Source organism: Trachurus japonicus, chromosome 3, assembly GCF_045865225.1.
Source record: "Trachurus japonicus isolate A0001 chromosome 3, Traja_1.0".
In the NCBI taxonomy this organism is placed as follows: domain Eukaryota; kingdom Metazoa; phylum Chordata; class Actinopteri; order Carangiformes; family Carangidae; genus Trachurus; species Trachurus japonicus.
In genome coordinates this window covers 9,141,265-9,151,740 of record NC_140909.1, presented here as the reverse complement: position 1 = coordinate 9,151,740, position 10,476 = coordinate 9,141,265, and the positions used below count along the sequence as shown (strand labels likewise).

General features: G+C 40.5%; 1 protein-coding gene across 4 annotated transcripts in view; it reads left to right on the top strand.

Annotated features, from left to right (window-relative positions):
* Positions 1 to 2,817: 2,817 nt before the first annotated feature.
* apba2b (amyloid beta (A4) precursor protein-binding, family A, member 2b) overlaps positions 2,818 to 10,476 on the top strand; it is an 86,687-nt gene continuing 79,028 nt past the window's right edge. For 2 of the 4 annotated variants that reach the window (XM_085759346.1, XM_085759352.1), the window contains exon 1: positions 2,818 to 2,951. The gene's annotated coding sequence lies outside the window, so the exon portion shown is untranslated. Of the gene's footprint in view, positions 2,952 to 8,019; positions 8,110 to 10,476 lie in introns of all 4 variants that reach the window. The other 2 variants (XM_085759357.1, XM_085759364.1) reach the window with 2 other exon arrangements.

Here is a 10,476-nt window from a genome sequence, read left to right as displayed (position 1 = left end):
ATGTTTTCTGACAAACTGTGACGCAACAGCATTTCATCAGTATTATTGATCAGCAACGTGCCTATTTTTTTGGAGAAAATAGGCACAATGACACACACAGACACACAGACTTCTGTCTCTAAAGTATGTGTAGACTGAAATAGCTGAGTTGTTGAGGCACTTTACAAACAAGATGCCTTAGCTAAAAAAAAAAAAAAAGATCTTCAAATTGCTGAAACTTTTTCATTGTGACACTTTGCTGAAGATGTACATGTGTCATCTGTTTTGCTGATGTGAAGAATGACTGAGCTACCACTGTTATCAATGTGCCCACATTTATGTTTTTGGTTATCATCAGTTAACACTGGAGTCAATGGGACAGTTGAGAGGTTTTCATGTTGCTCAGAGGCTGACAACATGACTACCGAATCCAAAAAACTGAGCTTGCATATGTGTGTTGGAGGGCATGCTCCATGAAAAATTTTTTTTTTCATACACATGGCATTTCCAAAGAAAGCTGATAAAACCAAACAGTCAAAGTTGTCATATTGAAATTTACAGTGATTTCCAAATGTCAACCATGCATTCATAAACACGGAGGAGGCATTCCACCTTAAAACTGCCACTTGCTACAGGTAGCATCTCAGCTGCTGAATGAATAAAAAAGGTAAGTAGTAAATACTCAAAGTCAGTCTGTTACATTCGAACAAAATGCGCTGCTGGAAGTAAAAGCTAGCTCAGGTGCGTATTCATAGTCTAGCTCTGTTGCACAGCAGTTTTTCCTCTGAATGGATTTTTCCAATGCCACTTCACATGTTTTAACACAAGTAAGTAGATTAAATCATTTAAAACACAAACTACTTGTATTCATTCACTGTTGCTTGTAGCTATGCCAGTTACAAACGGCTACATTCATGGTATCATCTAATATAACTGAGCTGCATGTTCGACTGGTGCACAGTCATACTGTCAACATGGCAAGTACATGTGTGTGCATGTCATGGATGCAAACAAATAGCACTACAGACAATCAACTTATTGCAATTGATTTTGAATAGAGAATCAATTTTGAAACGAGACATGACCCCAAGAATCAAAATCAAATTGTGAGATTTTCTGAACCATGCATGTAGCCTACCTTCTGGGTAATTAGACATGAATGGAGGGAAAAACGTGAATAATAATAGCTTAAGAATCATATCAGTAGAAATTACACAGATCTGTCTAAAATGGCACATTTTATAGAATAATATATTTATACAATAATTCTATACCATGATGACATTATAATTATGCTAGATTAGTGCTGTTAAATATAGAGTATAAGTTCCACTCTGGTTCCACTGTAATGACCAATGTTTCTCTAATACGGCCTACATTTTTAATGTGATCAAGCCAGTCGGTTTTCTTTGTGTTGAACAGCAAAGTGATATTATCCTAATCCTATTCTGAGCAATGAAAAAGCAAGGAAATGGCAGAAAGATTACTCAAGGTAAGCAAAAATGAACTGCCAAGGGAACAGCAAAATGTCACATCCCAATGTGTAACATTAAAACTGTTAGGGAAGAACGAACATCTTGTAAGATTAAAAACAACAACACCTCTGTAACTTATAGCCTTGATTTAGGATATTTCATCTTACCTAGATATTGTTTTTTTCGTCTCTCTCTCTGGGAACCAGTTGGTCCTCTATCGTCTCCATCAACTTCTCTGTCTCCATTTCTCCATCTTGTGTCCCGCGTATCTCTCCTTTCCATTAACTTTCATTTCGGTTGCTGTGGCAGTGAAGAAAATAAACACAAGGTCGTTACCAGCCTTTGTTTGGACAGGCTACTCGTGTCATCATAATTTATATGGACATTCATTGCCAATAAGTTTAACACAGGATGAGATGAATTGACGTTAGCTATTTACTTTACGAGCTGCTACAGTAGCTGCTAAAACTAACTAGCTAACTAGCTAGCTAGTAGGCTAATTTCCTCAAACTGACAAGTTGGCATGGTAACTTAATGGTGCGCAGCTGTTGAGGGTAAAAAAAAATCGGTCAGATTTCACAATGTACATTTTTATATTTTCCGAATTACCTATTCCACCCCTCCGTGAATTTGGTGAGCTATCTGTCCAGTTTGTTGACATATTGAAGAAGAAAAATACACCTTGTTGAGTAAAAGATTTTGTAGCTATCATTCACCGCGACTCCTTACGTCTCTGCTATGACGCAGGCAGCAATGAGCAACGGACGCAGGTGATTCCAAGCGGAGGCCGGGAATCAGCGATCTTGACTTGGCGTCGTACAACATCTTTGTAGCTTGTTTGCAGCACCTGAGTAAAGTTTAGAGTTGTTTAATAATTTCACAACTGTCGGAAATAACTGGAGGACCTGGAGATTCTAGTGATATAGTCCGGTGAATTGTGTTTTTAAACGACCTTTTTCTTTAGAGCGAATGCGTGGCAAAAATCTATGCTAGGCTAGCATGGGTGGTAGCTAACTGTTAGCTAATCAAAATTGGCCGTTGCTACCATAGATATGATGGTTGCTACAACAACCAAATGAACGGTTATTTTTAACTGACATGGTCGAGTGCGTAGGCTACCACAGCTACAGCAAAACTATTATTTTGATACTTTGAGTATTTTTCTTTCTTTCTATTATTTAGTTATATTTTTGCGGTAACGTCTGGGTAGTGGATTACTGTTGGAGTAACGGTGGAGCTCGCGCTGTAGTAAGTAAGGGGCGGGGCAGCAGCGGACGGTGGTGGTGTGTTCACGGACCAGACAACTGCAGTGGGCTGGTCTTATGTTTTATACTCGTTCCGGGGCGCTGCTGCTGCTGCTGCTGCTGCTGCTGCTGTGCCTCTGCTCTGAAACGCTACGGTCTCAGTCATTCACTGAGTGATGCGCGACCAGCCAGCAGCACCACCCCTCGCCGATCTGAAACGGAGGTGACTTGACCAGCATATGACATTTTCCAGGTAAGACACAGTTATATTAATTTTAAAAAAAATGTCTTAATGATTCCGTTAATCATCGGTAAACAACATGATCGATGAGCCCCCCGGTCCATGAGGGCGATAGCTAGTATATTTCTCCTCCAAAAGCACCCGGAGGTGGAGCGGTGGATGGATGCTGATCGTTCAGCTTGTGGATGTGTGTCCTCCTCCTCATTGTCGGGGCGGTGAGCTTTGAGCACGAAAAAAAATAGAAAATAGAAAAAAGAAATGAAAGAAGACGTCCGTGCTTTTGAAAAGTGTTTGATTTTTGACAGCATGACTGGGTATCGTTGTACAAAGATTGGACCTGCCTCTGGAAGTCTGTTCACACACCTAATGCTACAGTACAATCCGCGGTGATTCATCCACGCACAGCCCTGGTCTACGCCTAAAATTATCGATTGTAGTTATATTGCCATAGGCCTTTAGTGTCTCATCAGACTGGGAAAGGTCTTTAATTTTTAGATGTCCTTAATGGTCCAATTCCTTCCCTGCTTCGTTATATTAAACGGCACCTTAGGCATCTGCAAGCTGCTCTCGGTTCTTTTTGTGGAAATTGCTTTTTCAACTCTAATTTCCTTTATATCCCAATTCACTCTATTACCCCTGTACTTGTCTAACGTTTGACTGACATATTCAGGTGAATTCCCCCTCATAGTGCCCATCGCAAGATTCAAGTTGAGAGCTGTGTGTGAGGTATACACTACACTACACTCATGCATCTTAGTACACGATCTGCTGAAGATATACAGGTTTCAAGTTGTTTAGTATAGTTTAAGGCTCATTATATGGATGTGAATCATACATTTAGTGGAGGATTCGTCCATCCTTTAGTATCTGCTGTGTGCCACTCTGTGCCAGTAGCAGCCACAGGGGAGGGCAGTCGCTGACAGGCGTTGTGTGTCTGTTGTGGCTGTTTATTGTTCAGAGGGAGCTGGGGACAGACTCACATGATCTGCTCTGCATCATACAATGTTATGTCCGTACCGCCTGTCCTGTCCTCATCCATCCAGTCATGCAGAATGCTTTTCAATAGCCACTGTCCACTTTTGGTATGATATCTCTTCGGGGCTGTCTGACGTTTACAGTGCAGGTCTTGTGTTTTTTTTCTCTCTCATAACAGCAGTGTTGTCCCTGGAGTTGATGCGACCCACAGTGAAATACACGGTTCACCTTAAACGATAGTGTAAACCTTTTACAGGCATATATTTTAAATCTTTCAACACCTCCATTCAATATTTGGCAAATTTTCAGCATGATTCAACATGATTAGTTGTCCCCGTAATGTATCATCGTTGTGTCAATATAAAAATTGCATTTGAATTCCCCCGAAAGGAAACCAGAAGTAAATATTGACATAGTAGCTGCTGAGATTAAAAAGACCCATTGCAGGCTCTTAATTTAACCTTTTACTCCTTGATCAAATCAGGAGCAGCTGCTACCCACGTTGTCAAAGAAAATAACCGAGCAATCATTCACATCTTTATCACTTACTTACTAATAATGCAAAAGAGGCAGACTGACTGAATAAATGTGGAAGAGAGAAGAGTCTTCTTGTACAGAGACTGAATGAGAAGCAGAACAACGAGCTGTGGCGCAGCTGAAGGAGAGAGTGATGACCAGGGCTAGTGAGGATGAGGCTATAGATAAAGGAGAATAATGTATGGCTATTAGAGGAAGCAAAGGGCCCTGGAGAGCCATGACAGAAACCTATAATATCCTGGAAGGTGCACACAGCATGTTGATGTGCCGCTATGTTGACAGAAGAGATGCTAAGTTTTCATCATTACCCCCCGCCCTCTTCTCCTCCCACCGTTTCCTCTATGTCTGTCCTCCTCACTTTGATGACACTGTCCTCTTGTGCATATCTCTTTCACTTCCCTGCTCTTTCTCGCCACCTCTGTTGCCTATATAACACTTTTTGAGTAGCACCTGCAGTGAAGGACAAAAACACTCACTTACAGCCTTCTGGTGTCTTATTCATGCTGCAGCCTAGCCGGAGGATATTAATTTGGACTCTGAGGGAGGAAACACAATAGGGCAACAGCCTCCAGCTCTGCTGCACAAATTATAAAGGATCATAACTATTTGTATTTTTTTTTAATATACTTAATCATTGCTCTTTGAAGGCAATTGATCTGCATGCACGCACTCGTTGCTAAGTTTAGCCAAACAATATCCCCTTTAGCATTAATTAGTCTCCCTGATCGTGCATGGCAGCGCCTGCAGGGAAATCAGGTATCTATAATCTAATGTCATGTATAATATATTCATAAATGCAAAAGAAAATGAAAGCTATAGATAGGACTGCAGGGTGGGTGGCGGTGATGTTCATTTTCCAAAGCTGTAATAAAGACAAATAGGCTTTTTTGTGATAAGTAGTGCTGCAGTGTTACGGACAATTGTACCGAAGCTTTAGCCTTGTGCAAGCAATTAAAGCAAGACTATTTCAGTCTGTCACTGGATTTAGCAGCGGTAAACCTCGCTGTTGCTGTATGTTAACTAGCAAACAGACATGCTATATGATTGTAGAGTGGCTATATATCATTTACAGCTAAGGGCTTATTGTAGGTTAATCCACTGGGAACATAATTTTTTTGCTGTTTCAAAACACAGGAAGTGACCACTCCTGACAGAAAAAGATTTCATGGCTACCCAAGGCTATGCTGATTAATATATTTTTCTTATTCATTTAAATGTTGATTGGTGTTGTGATGATTTAATTAATTAATTAATTTAAAAAACCGCCAAATCACCATTTCCAGAGATCAAGGCACTTTTGTTTAATTGCTTGTTTAATCTACCACATGCTCAAAACCCTAAAGATGTTGAATTACAATGACAGAAATAAGAAGCAAATCATCAAGCGTGTCTGGCATTTTTTTCCTTGATACATAACTAAAACAATTATTTCATTATCAAAGTTGTTTTCCATTCCAATTGTCTGCAATCCCGTTAAAGTGAAATTCCGGCGTAAGTGTAAACCGGCATGGTCAAACACACCGTAACACCGAGTTAGACCCCCCCTCGAGAGATCAATTTGCCCGACCGCTACATTCACGAGATCCACCAACTTCAGCAAATACCGCAATATCGCCACACACGGCGCTGTCCGGATCCACTGTCTGACCGCAACCAAAACGCCACCATTTGCCCAAAATAATGCTCAGAACTGCACCAAATGTCATCAATAGTACACACAGGGTCCCAGCACGTAGTACGAGTTGTCAAACATCTGCTAGCTTTGCCTGTTTTCTTTAGCAAGGAGATGCAACTCAACTCACCTACTTCTCCTCCGGGAGCCGCTCGTTGGTGAGGAAGCCCTGACGAGTCGATCACCGAGTGCACCGGAGTTCCGCAGCTCAATCAACAATTACCTCATGGAAATACAATCAGAGTTTTTTTTTTTTTTATCTTGCATATCACTTTATAACTATTATTATCGAGTGCTGGCCACGATATAGGCGCAAATGAGCATTTTTAAGAGCTGCGGAACTCCGGTGCACTCGGTGATCGACTCGTCAGGGCTTCCTCACGAACGAGCGGCTCCCGGAGGAGAAGTAGGTGAGTTGAGTTGCATCTCCTTGCTAAAGAAAACAGGCAAAGCTAGCAGATGTTTGACAACTCGTACTACGTGCTGGGACCCTGTGTGTACTATTGATGACATTTGGTGCAGTTCTGAGCATTATTTTGGGCAAATGGTGGCGTTTTGGTTGCGGTCAGACAGTGGATCCGGACAGCGCCGTGTGTGGCGATATTGCGGTATTTGCTGAAGTTGGTGGATCTCGTGAATGTAGCGGTCGGGCAAATTGATCTCTCGAGGGGGGGTCTAACTCGGTGTTACGGTGTGTTTGACCATGGTTTACACTTACGCCGGAATTTCACTTTAATCCACAGATTGTTTCAGCACTATTTTGGAAATTTGAGTCTCTCCACAAACATATAAACTGTCTCTCTATCCCGTTTCATTGAAATGACATTTATAGATTCCTAAAATGTTTTTCCATTTGCAGTGTAGAATGTAATCACTGGTTGAATTATAGTCAGAGGCAACATGTGCTTTAAATGAATGAATAGATGAAACATTAAATCTATGGACTACAGTCCCTGTGACACTAGAAACCAGGCGTTTTGTACCGAATCCCATCCATGATTGTATTTACAACAACCAACAAAACTGTGGTTTTGGTTAAACACATTATGCCTGAAGTCCCTGTGGTTTTAAACCAGCACAGTATTTATCTTAACTGATGCTGTGGCTGCCTGAACAAAACTATAAAAAAAATCATCATGTTGTAATTAGCTGTTGCCAAACTGTAGTTTCAAGATTAGGTACTTTGGTGAAAAACAAATCCAGTCAGTGAACATTTTACAGTATCACCATTTTTGCACCATATGCTACATGTTGACAGCATTGCATCATTATGTTCATAAAAACATAATCACCATTACATTTACTTCAACATTTGTTTGCTGTTTTGCTGTAAATTACAGCAGCAAATAAATATTTTATACTTCTCAGTGCCAGAGGAAATCAGAGCATCGAGATTTAAATTAATGTTATCAGACAAATCTTTTTTCAAATGCACCAGCGAGCTCTTTCAATGTTAGATATTATGTCCAGATGATTTTTTATCTAGATATATGGTCTGTAGGAGCCATTTTAGCTTTATTTGGTGTTTTTGTATTTGGCAGGTAAAGGTTTTATTGTGATAACTCCGTGCACCGGAAGTGGCGTCACGCACTTCTGGTCACGGGGGTGCATTTAAACTGAGGACAATCAGTGCCAGGTGTGCTGGTTGAAGGCAAACCATTTTTGACCGTGTTTGATGTGCCATTCGTGTCCTGCCTGCCACTACTGCAAAGAGGTATTTTGTTGTAAATAAATGTTTTGTGTTTTACCTTTGGAACCTCGTTTTGGGCACTTTATTGTTTGACCGCACAGGCACGCGCCCGAACACCAGAGACCAGTACCGTGCCCTTCTTATAGGAACAAGAAGGGCACTACAGGGTCTATTGCATGTCATCAGAAAGCATCGCTCCGTTCCAGTAAGATCACCGTGCTGACATAATATCCCATGAGCTGCTCCATTATTCACCGTCTGTGGAGGACTTATCTCCAGATGACATCATCACTACAGTGAGCTGTACAATATTACAGAGAATTAGATGCTTATGACTCACATATGTTACTTTTCATAAATTGGATGTGACATCTTACACAAAGCCCCCATATATTTCCATATAGGATGTTTTGTTGTTGTTGTTGACTCAGATCAGCAGATTAAAAATACAATCCAAACATTTTAATTTTTTTAAATATTAAGTTTAGAGGATTTTGCAAACTCATTGGGGAATTGCAACCGTATCAACTCAGAATTAAACCTTTTTGTGGCCAGCTACTGTAGAGTGATCAACAGTGAGTAAGAACTTAGAGCGGACAGAAGCAATTCACCTTCTCATGTGCTGAATCTTTTCATCCCCACTGGTTGTCTTTCATGAAGTAATCTGAAATAGCAGCGTAACCTAATATATACACAGAGAGTGTCCGTTCATCGATTGTCTTCCACTTCATGGCTTTGCTGGCTGCTCTGTTTGCATAGTGAGAGCTTAAATCTTTTGATTTTGACAGTCGTCTACCGAGTTGACCTTTTTTGTATTCAAATTTGCATCTAATTATCATGGATATCAATGAATTAATCAATCATATTTATAAAACTTGGGCAACATTGACATATGATCAAGGACATAATTCTCCATGTCATATTCATATAAAATGACGGTCCATGTAACCGCTAACAGGCGTAGAGTATGAATATACTGAAAGAGTTGGGTCAGCCCTTGTTGTCCAGCTCTTGACATTGTTCTGCTATCGTACACATGAATATGACAGCCATATTAGTCTTAGTCAAGTTGTTTTGACAGTGTTGTCTCATTCGATTTGAGTTTTTTCTTGAAAGTGTGAACTGTGTCTCTGCCTGAGACTTGTTTTGTTTTTTTAACTCTCTCTAGACTCCTTTGATCTGGAGGCAAAGCTTTTGCCTATAGCTTTCATTTGCAGGATAATATTGATCAGAAGTGGCTTGATCTGTCTCTGAGACAGGCAACAGATACTCTCAAAGAAGCGTTGCCTTTTGGCTCTGGCATATGACTTATACAGTACGAGGTAAAGAAAACATCCATAAATCCAGGTCACGTTCTGTGGATCAGCCAGGTAAAAATGTTTCGCCATATCTCCTTTCATTGTTTGTGACAGCTCTTAAAATGTGAGCCAGTCTTTGAACTGTTGTTCGCTTGTTGTATATTTCTCTGTGAGAACAAGAACCCAGGGAGCTCTGTGATGCTTCTGTGTATAGATAACATGCAAAGTCTCTTTTAACATTGTTTCCATTCAAAGACAAAGGTAAAAAGAGAGAGAAAATCACCCTTGTGCTCGTGATAAAACGGCAAGCTAACGTCTCCAGCATGCATCAGCTGTCTTTTAATATAGCATGTTGTTTATCCTGTGATATTCCCATGTCTCCGTCCTGCTCCAAACAGCTTTATGGTTTGAGAAGCCAGTCTGAAAAAACACTTGTCTTTACCCCGTTGCCATTCTTCAACACATCAGTGACCCGTACCTTCGAGTAATCAATATCGAAGCTGTGACTAGTTGAGGCACGAAGGGGTTTGTGTGAGATGTTGCAGGCCAGCAGGATGTGTTATTTACAATTTCCCGAGTGTTCACAATGACTCTGCTGAGTCAAGTGTGAAGGCAGAGGCCATGTTTTCTCTAGCCTAAGGTTTTTCAAAAATACACAGCCAGTGTGCTAAATCTCCATCGACTGTCCTCCCACCAGACAAACATGATGTAATCTTCAGTGCTGCTTTGAGTACCACATCACCTTTTCACACAATCCAGAATCTGCTTTCAAACATACTTTTGCTTATTTCTATGCCAGTTTAATGGAGGCATCTTGTTTTTTGATCGTCAGACAGAAACTGAATTCAAGGTTATCCTTAAAACGAGAGTTGCTTTGAAGCAGTTGCATTTAAAGACGCCCCAAACCAAAGATTGATTTTTTTGAAATTATTAACATGTCAATGTAGTGTCAAGTCAAGTCAAGTCAAGAAATGTATTGCCATGTCAACAAGTGATAGGAATTTGTCTTGGTTTGGTCTCCGATACAGTACGACCACCACAACACCAAACACCACATAAAAAATACAGACTGGCAGAAGACAATATAAATTACGAAGGACAGTACCCATGTTCAGTATACTCTAGGTGCAAAGTGCAGAAAAAGTGCGTAGTGCTTAATGTAAATCAACGTAAGTAGTGTAGTGTTTGGGTTCTGCTACAAGGAATTTCAGCAGCGAAGTCGCTAATGCACACCATAACTAATTTAAGAGTTGACCAGGCAGTGGCGGTGGGCGGGCACAAGTCATGACGCATTTTTTGCATATTCATGAATCAATCAATAAACTTTATTTATATAGCACAAGCACATTTAAAAACCACAAGGGA